The following is a 15301-nucleotide window of genomic DNA, read 5'->3' as shown; positions in this document are numbered from 1 at the left end:
TTGTGATGGGATATGTTGGTTGTACAATGGTAGGTGTTCTCTGGTTTCTAGAATGTTGTTGTGTAAGCGATAGGTGTTTTTTTTTATTGTTCAGTTGTGTGTGCATAGTAGGTGCTTTCTAGAAAGCTCGGTCATGTGCACGATGGTGGATATTTCTCAGATGCTTAGTTGAGCTAAAGTAGGGATTTTCTAGAATGCTCAGTTGCGCACACAAAGGTCAATGTTTTTTAGAATGCTTGGTCATGTGTGCGATTGTAGGTATTGCTTGTTCCAGTGTGCAATGATAGGTATGTTCTAGAATGCTCAGTTGTGAGTGCAAGAGCGGGTGTTTTTTTTTAGAATTCTTGGTCGTGTATGCGATTTAAGGTGTTTTTTGAATTCTTGGTTGCATGCGAAGGTACGAGTTTTCTGGGCAGGTTACGTGTGAGATGGTGCTTCTTTTCTAGAACGCTTGGTCATGTAAGCAATGGTAGGTAAAGCTCGGTTGTGTGTGTGCAAGGGTTGGGGTTTACTATGAAGCTCAGTCGAGCTATGGTATGTATTTTCGAGGATGTTTGGTTGGGCTATCATAGGTGTTTTCTAGGATGCTCTGTTGTGTGTGAGATAGTAGGTGCTTTCCAGAATGCTCAGTCACATGTCCTATGCCAGGTATTTTTTCAGATTCTCAATTAAGTGTATGGTGGTACATATTTTCTCAGATGCTCAGCTGGGCTATGGTTGGTGTTTTTAGCATGCTTAGTTGTGTGTTGTAGGTGTTTTCTAGAATGCTTGGTCATGTGTGCAATGGTAGGTAATGCTCGTTTGTGTGATGGTAGGTGTTTTCTAGAATGCTCAGTTGTGTGTGAGGGTAGGTGTTTTCTAGGAAGCTCAGTTGTGTGTGAGAGTAGGTATTTTCTAGGAAGCTCAGTTGAGCTATTGCAGGTATTTTCTAGGATGCTTGGTTGGGCTACTATAGGTGTTTCCTTCAACGCTTGGTTCTGCAAAGGTAAGTGTTTTCTGGAATGCCTGATAATGTGTGCAATTGTAGGTATTGCTAGGTCATGTGTGTGATGGTAGGTGTTTCTAGAATGCTTGGTCATGTGCACGTTAGGTGTTTTCTAGGTTGCTCGTTTGTGTGAGGGTATATGCCAATTGTGCGATGGTAGGTGTTTTCTAGAATGTTTGGCTGTGTCAGCGGTAGGTGTTTTCTAGAATGCTCAGTCATGTGCATGATGGTTTTTTTCAGCTGCTTGGTTTGGCTATGGGAGATGTTTTCTAGGATGCTCAGTTGTGTGTGTGAAGGTAGGTGTTTTCTAGAATGCTCGGTCATGTGTACAAAGGTAGGTAATGCTCGCTCCTGTGTGTTTGGTAGGTGTTTTCTAGGATGCTCGTTCTGTGTGCAAAACCATGTGCTTTTTATGCTCGGTCATGTATGTGCTGCCTGATATTTTTTAGCATGCTTGCTTGTGTGTGACAGTAGGTGTTTTCTAGGAAGCGCAATTGAGCTATGGTAGGTATTTCCTAGGATGCTTGGTTGGGATATCATAGGTGTTTCCTAAGATACTCGGTTGTGTGTGAGATGGTGGGCGTTTTCTAGAATGTCCGGTCATGTGTGCAGTGGTAGGTAAAGCTTGGTTGTATGAGCGATTGTAGGTGTGTTCTAGAAGGCTCGTTGTGTGTGCGATGGTAAGTGTTTTCTCAGATGCTTAATTTTGTGTTTGGTGGTAGATATTTTCTCAGATACTCTGTTGGGCTACGATAGGTGTTTTCTAGGATGCTTAGTTGTGTTTATGATGGTAGGTGTTTTCTACAATACTTGGTCATTTGTGGATTCGTAGGTAATCCTCTGTTGTGTGTGATGGTAAGTGTTTTATAGAATGCTGTGTTGTGTGTGATGGATAGGTGTTTCCTAAAAACCTCAGCTGAGCTACCATAGATATTTTCTCAGATGCTTAGTTCTACAAAGGTAGGTGTTTTCTGAAATGCTAGATCATGTTTGCGATGGTAGGCGTTTTCTAGAATTCTCATGTGCTTGCGAGGGTAGGTGTTTTATAGAATGTGGTCATGTGTATGATGGTAGGTGTTTTCACGGATGCTTGGTTGTGTGATGGCAGGTGTTTTCTCAGTAGCTTGATTGTGTGTATGATAATAGATGTTTTCTCAGATGCTCAGTTGAGCTCTGGTAGGTGTTTTCTAGGATGCTTGGCTGAGTTTGTGATGGTAGATCATTTCTATAATAATAATAATAAATCCACATTTGTAAAGCGCAAACAATCACCCGTAAGGGTCTCTAGGCGCTGGGGGCCGTCGGGAAGATTAAGCAAGCTATTGCCCAGAGTCACATGGTGCTGGGCTAACCTGCCGCCGGAGCCGGGGATCGAACCGTGATCCCCAGAATCCAGCGTCAGTCACCCTGGCCGCGTCGCCACACCTCTCCCCGGTCATGCTTGGTCATGTGTGCAATGGTAGGCAACGCTCTGTTGTGTGTGTGTGATGGTAAGTGTTTTCTAGAATGCTCTGTTCTGTATGAGGGTAGGTGTATTCTAAGAAGCTTAGTTGGGCTATGGTAGGTGTTTTCTTGGATGCTTGGCTGAGTTTGTGATAGTTGATGTGTTATATAATGCTTGGTCATGTGTGCAATGGTAGGTAATGCTCTGTTGTGTGTTTGCATGTGTGTGATGGTGTTTTCTAGAATACTCTGTTCTGTGTGGTAGGTGTTTTCTAGGATGCTTGGCTGAGTTTGTGATGGTAGCTGTTTTCTATAATGCTTAGTCATGTGTGGGTATGCTCTGTTGTGTGTATGATGGTTTTTTCTAGAGTGCTCAGTTGTGTGTACGATGGTAGGTGTTTTCTAGAATGCTCTCTTGTGCATGTGAGGTAGGTGTTTCCTAGGCAGCTCAGTTGAGGTATGGCAGGTATTTTCTAGGATGCTTGGTTAGGATACCCTAGGTGTTTTCTCGGATGCTTGGTTCTGCGATTGTAGGCGTTTCCTGGAAGGCTTGCTCATGTGTGCAGTGGTAGGTATTGCTAGATCACGTGTGAGGTGCCAGGTGTTTTCTAGAATGCTTGTTTGTGCGTGAGAGGGTAGGTGTTTTCTCATCTTCTCGGGTGTGCGATGGCAGGTGCTTTTCACAATGCTCACTTGTCTTATCTTGTGTGTTTTCCATAATGTTTCTATACTTACTATTCGTTAGGCATTCCTTCTCCTATGCATGCCGACATTTTGAGCCGTGAATTAAATCATCTCGTATCACCCCGAGACAGGCCAGGAGAAGTCTGTTTTCCCCTTCAACACATTGAACATACATATTTCAGGAGACTGCAGGGCCACCCCCTGACAGCAGCCACAATGGTGTCTTTGCCTAGGGTCAACCTCAGCGAGAAAAGGTTCCAAAGGCATTAGTATCTTGCTTTGCTTCTGGGTGTGAGAGATACTGGAATTATGCTTTTTTTCTCTTAATTGTAGATTTGCTAGATAATTGTCTGCTGAATAATCGGCAGATTTTACCAAAAAATATTGTTTCTAGCTCAAATGGTTCAAAAGTTACTAAAAACGTAGCAACACCTGTTGCTGCACCCTTTGCAAAGGTTGGCTGGTCACCTTTCTGTTGCTTATTGCTATATTTGGGTGTTAACTGGTACTAATGATTTACAATCAGACAGTATTAACAAGTTTAAAAAAGACAACAAAAGTAATAGTGTCACACATTGAGCTGCATAATTTGCCTTTTCTTGCCACATAATTTATTCAATCCTGCCGCATAATTTTGCACTCCCTTGACGCATAATTCCAGTGGCTCTGATGCTAGTCTACGACCAATGCTAGGTTAACAGGCCAGGTGACTGCTCTCTGCTTAGTATGTCTTTCTTATCTTTGCATTCTATTCCTCCACACCACCAATTGCATGGATCACAGAAGACCCAGGTTATAATGGGTTATGTGTAAAGATCACAGTATACATGTACACTTCTAAAAGGTATTTAGGCATATAGTAGGTAATTCATTCATTTAGAGTACTCGTGTACACATCTGAACAAGAGCAAAGATAGTCACACTACTTCAGTCTATCTACCACTCAGCCCTCCACCTCATTCCAGCTGTACTCTCACTTTAACACGCATGCGTCATATCCATCACTCAGCCAAAATGCTCTCACCTTCACCACATGGACAGTATTCACAACACACGCACATGCAATGTCATGGTCCCTTCTAGGGGTGAATCTAGCATGACGGTTGCTGAGGAATATCAGGTTGAGGACTGTCGGAGCCTCTTTAATCCTTCTGCAACTCAAAGTGTGTTTTTCAGAGTTCAACTGAACTACCCCTTTCACCCTTGGCATCCTGGAAAGACTTACCTGTGTCTCTTTGTCCAAGCCCACCCTGCTTTGCCCCACAACATCTCCTGCAGTCTCAGATCAAGGATGAACCTGCCACAGTATGTAGTCATCAGTACACTTTGAGGTGCTGCTGCATCTGCTAGTCCATACATGCTGGAGACGTGGAGAGACAGCATGAAAATACTTCTGAACCTGTCCAAGGTGGTTTTCTTAAACTCGCGTGTGTCTTGATGCAGCCGGAGCTTCCACTGAGCCATGTCTACTGGACAGTGTCCTGATAGACATATTCAGTTAATGACACCCACCCAGCCCTTTGTACTTCTGCAGGCCCCGTGCTTAGAGAAGTGGGGGGGGGTGTGCATGTCAAGTGCTCCCAAAGTAGCAACTAATGGTACTCTGCACGGAGGCCCATCTTGGAAAACCAGTGAATTAATTTTATGAAATTCATGATATGATGAGTGGTACGTTAAACAAAGAAGGGGGACCAAGGAGCTATCAAGGTCCAGTGTCCATGCTCCTAATTTAAATCTATTTATCAAAAAGAGGACAAAGTTCCTAGATCAGGGTGCAAAAGTCACCCATAGTTCAAGGTGCAAACAGTCACCAACAAGGGTGCTAAAGTCACCCATGAATCGGGGTGCTAACAGTCACCCATATTTAAAAACACATATTTAAAAACACAGAGAGATTAAGAAACAAGCATTTACAATGCAATGGTTTCGCCTTTGGAAAAGTTAGAGCTATTGGCATTGTAAATGACAAACTTTGTATTTATGTGTTGGTTTTGTCATTTACATTGCCATTAGCTTAATCTCTCGCAATGTGAGACCTATTGTACCCTACGGACGAGCTCAGCAGACAGCAATTACTACCACACACACACACCCCGAGCCACACACACACACAGAGCCACACACACACACACAGAGCCACACACACACAGAGCCACACACACACCCAGAGCCACACACACACCCAGAGCCCCCCCACACACACCCACCCAGAGCCACACACACACACCCAGAGCCCCCCCCCACACACACACCCATAGCCCCCCCCCCCCACACACACACACACCCAGAGCCCCACACACACACCTAGAGCCCCACACACACACACACCTAGAGCCCCACACACACACACCTAGAGCCCCACACACACACACCCAGAGCCCCACACCCACCCAGAGGCAGGTCAGCCCACATCTCACTTCTTGCTGTTTGAACAATATATTTGGGGACTAAGAGTGTATTGCTACGTTCTCCCTACCTCTCTTCACAGAAAAATCTAGGACTAACACAAAAACACACAAAACCTTTCACTCTGAGGAAAGGCAAGTAACCATATACATTGCTAATCCCCGGTTTCTGAGGAAAAAGCAACGGCCAGCCACCCCGTTATTGTCATCTACCACGCACTGAAAAATACTTAGCCAACAATTGCTTTTCCATCAAAACCTGAACAGGAATGAGACTTAAAGGCAAAGACACAGAAACTCGATCCATAAAGAATGGAAGAATACCTTGGCTGGCACCATTTTCTTGCAGGAAAATCAGTGATTACACAGAGAATACAAGGGTGTGGAAATGCAGGAAGCTTTGGGTGGTGTGACCTATTTACAATCAAGGATAAGGGGGAAGGTGAGCACATTGTAGATGGTCCCTAAAACCTCAATTTGATCTACACACTGTGGGACAAATAGATGCTGCAATCCACATGCGAGGAAAAGACAGCCTGGTTTCTGACCTATCCACCAGACAACTTTGCAGTTCACATTTTTTTTCTATCAAAGGGCAGCGCAAATTTACATTGTCTGCTAGCTGCAGTTACATCATGCTGCTGGCTTCACGACAGCTTAGCCCAACAAGAGGCGCAAGTTTGGCAAACTGTATTTAAAACTTTGTTCTAAATGTCATACACTGCTTACTGCAAGGCACCGCATTAGGGAAAGGGGTACTACTTTTTATTAGCCTATGCAGAGCATGTGCTCTACTTTTAAACATCTAGGGGTATACCCAAATCACCCTACAACACCTGGGCTTCGAACATTCAAAATACACTCAAGAGATGCAGTTTTCCTTTGCATTATAGGACATATGGTCCTTGAAAAGATGTAAATAAGTATCAGCGCTTGTTGTCTCTAATCACACCTAACTAGTGATGTCCAATGTTAGACAGTCTGCATCAGTCGAGTGGCCGGGTATGGCATAATATACAGTACCTTGACCAGTATTGGAAATCTTTGCAAAAACAATAGAAGAGGGCCCATCGGACAGCAGCAGGCGCTCCGCGCTTCGAAAGAACGGCTCCAGGCATCGCAAGAACGGCAGACCTCCACAGAGATTTAGGCTTTGAGATATAAGATGGCCATCTCCCCAACCTCAACGAGACACTCTACAAAGGACTTGCTCAAAAGGAAAACCCACTGAGCAAAAAACTTGCTGATATTTCTACAAACCGTTTTGACCGGTATTCTTGACCCATCACAGTGTTGACCCTGCGCACCAGTTGACCTGGGCAAAGTGTCACAGATCAACAAGAAAACAAAACTGTGCCTTTTAAAAAATAAACGTGAGACTGGACTAATGCGGCTAAAGTCACTGTCAGTTCAAATCTTACAGACAGAGAATGACAGACCTGCCTGTACTTACAGCCCTGTTACCAGAATCTACTTTGTATCCCTAGGGCGCATTGGTAAGGACCCTTTGCATCTGAAGAACCGAGACTGTGCAGGGGACGGGGCAGGCCAGCTCGGGTTTGCTATGTGCGTGACAACTGGGCTTTGAAAAGGAAACTGGGATTGACCCCTTTTGATTCCCCATGCCAGCTCTTCCTCGGCCAGGATGAGCCTCGCCACGCCGCAGCGTGTGATGTCACGCGGTGCTGCTTTTACTCCATTACATGTCACGTTCAGTATATATATCACCACATCTGTCCCAACGAGACGGCAAGAGGAGGAAAGCGACGGAGCAAGTCGCTTTTCTGCTCATCTCTTCGGGGTGCAGTGATGCCCGAGCTCTCACCCCTTTCAAGCAATTCTGAAGGACATTTTGGGGCAAATTGTGATACTGAACGTATTTGTGGACTATATAACGTGGGGCCGTAGAAATAAATAAGGACAGAGCAGACAAAATATACAGTCACCAAAAATGAAGCCTGACCCTCTTAAATCAGGGTACGCATGTGACATTTCGGTGCGGCCCCGGTGCCTGCGTCCTCGCGCCCCCGCACCCCCTTGTACTCGGCCCCCAGAGAGGCATTGGAGCGCTCTGCAGCAGTGAAGGTTACACCGAGCACAGTGGACCATGCGGGACTGCAGCATCCCCTCCCCCATGCCAGAGGGAGGGGGCTTCTTCTCCGCCTGGCCCCGGAGGAGAGGGGCTACCGCACGAGCCAGGGGCTATATGGGGTGACCATACAGCCTGCTACCCACCACCCCCCAGGCGCAGGCACCCGCACCGCCCGCAGCCAGTACTTGCCTTGACTTTGCCTGCTGTGCGCCCGCCGCTGCATGCTGCACCTCCTCTGCACCGCGCTGCACACTGCCCGGCAGCTGAAGTTCCCTGACGGGTGGGCGCACGGGGGGGGCCGGGGGAGGGGCAGGGCGCTCCCTCCGACCTGCTGTAAATGCCAACTCGGCCGGTCCTCTTCTCGAAGCAGAGAGGCTCGCTGCGCCTGGAAGAAGTGCACGAGGGAGACTCCTAGAGCCGGCCACCTCCGGCGCTGGCAGTCTGTCCTGCCGGGCTGAGGGAGAGTGGTATAAAGGAGGGAGGGTGAGTGGGAAGAAGGGAGAGCAGAAGAAAGGGTGACAGGGACAGGAGGGGTGGAAGGTGTAGTCTGGGGTGGGATATGAGGTGTGGAGACCGGGGACAGTATGTGGGGAGGAGAGGGAGGAAGGTGGGATGGCCCGAGGGGCAGAGGTGAAGAGAGGTGGAAACCGAGACACAAAGGGGACAGAGGAGGAGGAAATGGCACTGGAGAGGCAGAAAGTGGAATACCAGAAGCGTGCGGAGAGGGGTAAAGTGTCTGCACGAGGCATAGGGGAGTAGAAGCGAGGCCGTGTGGCATTGGAGAGAGAAGGGCGGTATCACCTGGGTGAGGTAGTGTCTGAGAACGGAGATGCTGATAAAACACTACGGGGAAGTTAGAAGGGCCGAAGAGAGGGCGCTGCGGAGGACAGCCGGGTGGGGAAGGATGGGAGCGAGAGCACGAGACGGGGCAGGCAAGGTAGGACAGGAGAGATGAGAGAGAGGGACAGGGAAAGCCAGAGAGGCGGGAGAAGCGAAGAGGTCCCAGGCCGCGCTGTGATTGGCTGACGTCACGGGGGTGTCCCGGGCCGGCAGCTAACCACAGCGCGGCCCGGGAATGACGTCACGGGGGTGTCCCGGGCCGGCAGCCAATCGCAGCGCGGCCCGGGACAAAGGGGCGGGGCTTTAAAAAAGCACCAGAAACGCCCCTGAATCGCGTTTTCAAGAGAAAGCGCGATTGACAGCCTCTGTCTCCCAATGGCTAGCCTCCATTTATGGAGCTAGCCAATTGGAAACAGAGGCGATCTGAACATCCCTACTGAAAACAAAAGTTTTCAAACTGGGAGGGGCACTTCGTGCCCCTCGCCAGGTCGAAACCTAAAAAGGTAGACTAAAGTAATCCTAGGTTTGGAAATGTCCTAATGTGAGAGGGAAAATAATTCTACATCTTCTGCTGCCCTCACACACCCCGGGGGTGTCATGCTTCATCATCGGGCGTTTGCTCCTCGTAGGGCTGGCGCTACAATTCCCTACGGGTCCATCGAAGGGTCACTTTATCGGAGATCTTTTTTGAGGATTGCCGGATGTTGCATGCGGGTGTGTGGGGATTGGGTAAAAGGAGGGTAAATCAATTTATGTGCACGTGATAGTGTAAAAAATGACTGACCCCAAAAGGGCCCATTAGGCCTAGGTGTCAAAAGTCAAGGCCAACATGTTTCATGCCTCTGTTGCCTGTAGGTCATTGGCGCTTCTTCAGGACCACAATAATAAACAGTGTAGTGCACGTGCTATAAAAAGTAAAGATTAAAATGAGAACCCTCTTTAGGACATTTCCAAACCTAGGATTACTTTAGTCTACCTTTTTTCCTAATCTCTCTGTGTTTTTAAATATGGGTGACTGTTAGCACCCCGATTCATGGGTGGCTTTTCCACCTTTTTAGTTACTTTTTTCACCTTGATACATGGGTGACTTTTGCACCCTTGTTGGTGAATGTTTGCACCTTGAACTATGGGTGACTTTTGCACCCTGATCTAGGAACTTTGTCCTCTTTTTGATAAATACGATGAGTGGCACCCCACACAACTGGTTTGTAGGGAAGTTTTATGTCCTCACATAACCTCATCTAGAAGAGTTGTTTCGGCGTCTTCTTAAATCAATGGCTTCCTCTTACAACGGGAAAACCAACAGCTACCAGTGGTCCCATTTCATCTGTGTCAGTTCTCACCTCCACGTTTCGCATGGAACATCTGATCTATGTCAAGTCTCACCTCACTCTTCCGCAGGCAGCGAATGACCTAGAACCACTTCTATACCTCCAAAATGTCTTCAAATTTTAGTGACTACCAGAACGTACTCAGATTTCTGCAGTGATTGCATTAATCACCCGAGCTATCTGATAGTATTAAAGCCTGAGACTTGATTGATACTTGCAGATCGCTGAAGAAAGTTCAGTTACCACCTGACTGGGACAGACATCTCTGCAACAGGTGCCTTAACCCCCACACTATCACTCAAGACACATGCTATGTGCCATGGAGCCCTGGAAATCTCTGCACTATTCCTGGTTCTCCGCTCTCATCACTCCAGCATTAACAGGTGAGAAGTGACGAGTTAAAGGTGCGGTGCTCATATTTTGAGGAAGACATTATTAATCATTCTCTACATCTGCCATCTGAGAAGTGAGGAAGAATGTGGGGTGAGGAAAACGGGTGCTGAAGATAGCCAAGCATTATCATCAGTATGGACAAACAATTGAGCCCCATCCCACTGTGGCAGAGTAAATTCCTGCATATTAGGAAAATGAAGTGGGGTAGAGGGAGAGGTGTGTGTAACTTCAAAAAATTCTCTCTATCCATATAAGGTCAGGTTTGTAAATGTCTAACTAAATACTCAGAAGCTGCTGTACTGATGGCTCAGGGAGTTTAGTTCACTGCTGACATTTGTAGTGTCCTGAAGGAAACGAGTTTAGATCCCGAGAATGTCGAGTGGGCCTCCTAGAGAACCAGAATGGAGAACCAGAATGGATAGGGAACAGCATCTTCTGTTATTTACACCACTGGGAAAAGGCTATAATAACAATGATTTTCCTTCTTTCTGTAAGCTATTCTGAAACAGACCTAACACAAAACTGTTGTATGTACAGCCGTTTATTCTCAAGATGTGCCTGCTCCAGTAAAATGGTCTCTGCAAGCGGTCTCCTGCTCCTTAGAGGTAGGTCCGAACTAAATGTATTTATATTTTTGTCAGCTTGTGTTTCTGTGGCCCTGTCTGCATGTACCTACCGGTCTATCTTATTACCTAATTCTATGTGCACGCATGCCACCTGTGTGTGTATGTTGGCCTATATGTGTGTGGCTGGCTGCCTCTGTGTGCTTGAGTGTGTCTGCCTGTAGGCTAGGATTATGGATGTTTCTGTTCCCTTTTGGAGCAGAACTGGACTGGTCCATGCATTCTAAAAGGACAGGACCGAGAATGATTTGCATATGGCTGGTCTCTGTCTACAGTGCCACAAGGGGCAAAAACACTGGACTAGAATGCCGATGGTGCGATCCTTCGGGGCAAACATTTCTTCGATCACTTTATTTGTTAAAGCAAATGCCCTCAGTGCAACTAGTCAGGGGCCCTTCGCTCACTGCGCCGTCAGACTCAAGCAGCACCTCATTAATGAGGCACACGTTGGCAAAACCCTATCCGGGGTGGACTGGAATCTCATCAGGAGGGGAATCGGCCTGGGAGCTGGGCTGTTGTGTTCCAATGGGATCAGCACCAATGCTGGCTTGGAAGTGCCTGGTCTTTGTCTAGAGTGGCACTTTCAGCAAAAAACAATATAACAAGGCCCGAACGAATGCCAGTGGTGGACATTACGTCATGAATTCCTCCCATCACCTTGTTGCTTTTGCATGTCGCCTGGATCTGCTTGCATGTGTACATGTCTGATATAGTCTTGAATGTCCATGTTTGTCTGACATGGTCCTTGTTGGTAACATTGTCCTTACTCTTGTAGATCCAGTCTGAGTGACAGTTATCCCTGCATTGGTGCTGGATGGACGCATATGGGACGAGGGCACGCAAACTGCACAGTACTGGGGCATCCAAATTACCATTTTGCTTAAGATGGAGAGACTCCTTGTACTACCCTGTGATGAGTCCAGATGAATGGTTTTCTGGGAGTAGCTCTGCCTACTTATACGGTTTGCACTGGATCTCGGTCACTGCATCGAAACCATTCCCTGGTCTGCCTTTTCGTCATCAAGTTCACCAGTACCCTGTATGCGCTCTGACACCGTCACCTTGTTCGTATCTGTAAGGTGTCAAAATGCGTTAACCATGTTAGCCACAAGCACTTACCCTGACTTAACCCTAAACTTTTCCTTACATTTATTCCTATCCTTGTACTTGCCCTAATCTTATATTTTTCATTTCTTTTCCTCTTCATTCTAACCTAAACAATAACTCTATACCTCTCTCTTACAATAATTGTGATACCAACTCAAACATTTCCTTTACCCTCACCATAACCGAACCCTAAACCTTGCCTGTTCGCTTAACCCTTAATTTCTCCTTTACCCTGATCCTATACCAGTCCCTTTGCAAACCTATTCCTTAACCATGTCTAAATGTTTCACTTACCCCAGATTTGGGATAAATTAAACTCCAAAACCAGGATGGATAATGTGAACTGTGCTTTGCAACTCAACCCTATCGTCCCTACTCCCACAAAATCATCCACCCTGCACCCCAAGACAATTAAAGTTAAAACCACCAACTTCTTTCTTGAGAATGTGAAAAGACAAGCTCCTAGTTCCCTACTCATCCCCCAAGCCCCTATTACTGGCACAAATCATGCATGGTTCCCATTGTTATTGATTCCAGCAAAACTTTACTCTGGGAACTAGAGTCGTGCTCAATGGATGCGGTCTATTCCCTACCAGCTGTGAACCACACAAACATCATGGTTTAACCTGTGCCAGATGTGACCAGCAATCCCTCCCCTTGCATTGGACGAATGGTACGTTCTGACAAACTCCCAGTGCTCACTGTAGCCATATAGACAGACTATGGGCCCTGCAGTGCTGCAGAACTACTGATCAATACCACCTTAGAAGGGTGTGAGTAAGGAGTCAGTTTACCAGGTCCAGCAGAAGCCAAACGATTCCCATCTATCCGAAACAGCGCCACGCTAGATTTCAGCACGTATGCCCGCACAGCTAGGCCTCTCATAGTAGCCCTGTTCTATCTATTCTTGACGCGCACCACTTTCGACATCAATGACAGACCATGGCATAACAAACACACAAAAGGTTATGGAAGGATGCTTGCAAGAAGTCTAACCAGTGGCAATCGCTCAGATAGCATTCCAACCCATTGTTCTTTTGCCCACAACGCCACCTCAGTTTGGACCCAGCCAAATGCAAATCAGTCTTGGCCCTGCTCCAATAGGAACAGTCCAGCCCAAACCGGGTCCTCCCTGCACCAGAACACAAGCAACCAAAGACTGATTACGCTTTTATTGGGACTCTTCAGTCGAAGGTGCAGCATCCTCCCATCACCATTTGTGTGTATAATAGACCTTAGAATAAACCAGCACAGGAGCAGAAAAACATCTCAGCTGCAGTGTAAACGTGTACTTGCTAAAAGGCCATCCTCCTGTATAGTAACACATAGTACTGTAGTTGCACTTGTATAGTACATCATTTACTTAACAGGGACCTGACGAGCAATGGTAGATAGAAAAGTGGCTCCAACCCTGCTCAAATCCACCTTTAAGCAAACAGTGCTAAAGGAATTGCTGTGGTAATGAGTGTTGGGTGTGTGGCTGGTTTTAAGGAAGATGTGTAGCAGATTCCACTTCTCTTGTCACTGTGCCGGTTTCACTACGATTATGACTGGAAAGAAATCAGGTAGTTTATGAATAGCTGCACAAACCGTACCTTGTGGGGGGAGATGTTCTGGTTTTTGGTTGGGTGTAGTCCCAGGGCATCTGACGTCCATACTGCTTTGTACCAGTGATTGACTCTGTTTATTGGTAGGTGTGATCCCACATCATCTTTTTGAGAACCAGTTTTTTCTTTCCTTCGTGAATAAGTGAAACAAGAATGAAGGACGGGCCCTTGCCAGGAATGACCGTTTGGGTAATGCAGAGTCCCTTGAAGGTGGAGCACCTGGCCACAAGAAGCCAGAGCAGTGCTTGGAGCGCTCGTGCGATGCCTTCCTATGGTCGCAGATGGGAAAGCAGTGAGCGGCCATTGTTGGCTCCAGTGCATGTATGTGCAACACTGACTTGATCAGCTCTCATCATCTGAGGACTTCTAGCGGTTTGTTAGGTTTCGAAACGCTAATCCAGCCCATCATTCCCCAAATAAGTGCCGCTCCCTGCTTGGTACCATATCCTGGACTCCACTTGCAAAGAATTTCCCAACACAGATGGGGCTCACATGCTTTTGTAATGGCAACTGGTACCAAGGGAATTAAAACTATCCACACAACAAGGTCAACATATAAAGGTGCATAGCTCCATCACTCAGATTATTAAAGCTCTCAATTATGTAATTCTGAGTCGTAAATCCCCACTTGCTGTCCACGACCTTGTATCGTTTCTAAACCCCACAGAACAGACAGCATTCTGTTGCTCTCACGCTAGGTTTGTGTGCCTCATGCTGAGACTCTGGACATTTCTCGAGCCCAGAAGATGTAGAGGTTGTTGCTGCTGTTTCCGTAACAAATGCTTTTTTACTGAACAAGGTTGGCAGCCTTGTGGCCAACCTCCAACCTGGAGGACCAGTGATTGTGCATTGTCTGACCTCTACCTGGTTTGGGCGATCCTGCCAGAAAACTACGTTCTCGCTAGCATAGCACTCCAGGTCACTGAGACACACTAGCCCCTCATCCACCTAAACATGTGATGCTCCAAGGAGCAAGCTAGGTCATGTAAAATATCAATGCAAGCGCGCCAATACAAAGGGTTCCTGTGTGAGGAAGCGGAGTTTTGTAACATACTTCAGTCTTTTAGTGAACCTCATGGGCAAAAAGGAACAATTACATTTCATAAATTTGCAATGGTATTTCTAATATTTACATTTTTAGGTAAAGGGAGATAAAGGCATTTACACAGAATCAAACAATTTTCAGTCCAGCATGCCTTGCACCGCAATCCCCTGGAAACACACCGTGCATCCGTCTTAGCTCCCAGGTAAACTATAAGCATACTGACACATACCTTAGGGAAGATCTCTTTATTGTTGGTAATGTAGGGTACCTTTCACCGTCATGTGACTGCAACTTTTGAACGACCGTGCAAAATTCTATACTGCAACACTAGCCTGAAAACAAATACAAGAGACACTATGGGGCCTATTTATGAGCCGCTTTGCGACTCTCTTGCACCACGCAACATGGTGCAAGAGCAACGCAAAGCTTGATTGTGACTTATGAAGCCAGGCCGCTTTGTGTTGTCCTAAGTGGCTCTATAATCTGGAGCATGGCAACACAGAGCAAATAGAAGCAGCAGTTGTCTGTCGAGTCCCCGACCCATCACTCTTGCATGCACGGGCCACTCCTAAACGCAAATCGCTGAATTGCCGTATTCTGCAATGGGAAGGCGTTGCGTGGGTGCTCCCAAGCACCTCCCATGGTTTTTGATGCATTGCCATATTTACCAGAAGTCGTAAACCTGGGAATGCGCTAAAAATATCCGCCTTCTCAGGTGAGGTGTGATGTCACTTCCTCTTTCTATG

This window comes from Lissotriton vulgaris, chromosome 4_1, assembly GCF_964263255.1.
Source record: "Lissotriton vulgaris chromosome 4_1, aLisVul1.2, whole genome shotgun sequence".
NCBI classification, from domain to species: Eukaryota; Metazoa; Chordata; class Amphibia; order Caudata; family Salamandridae; genus Lissotriton; species Lissotriton vulgaris.
The sequence above is the reverse complement of the archived record's forward strand: the minus strand, read 5'-3'. Positions refer to the sequence as shown.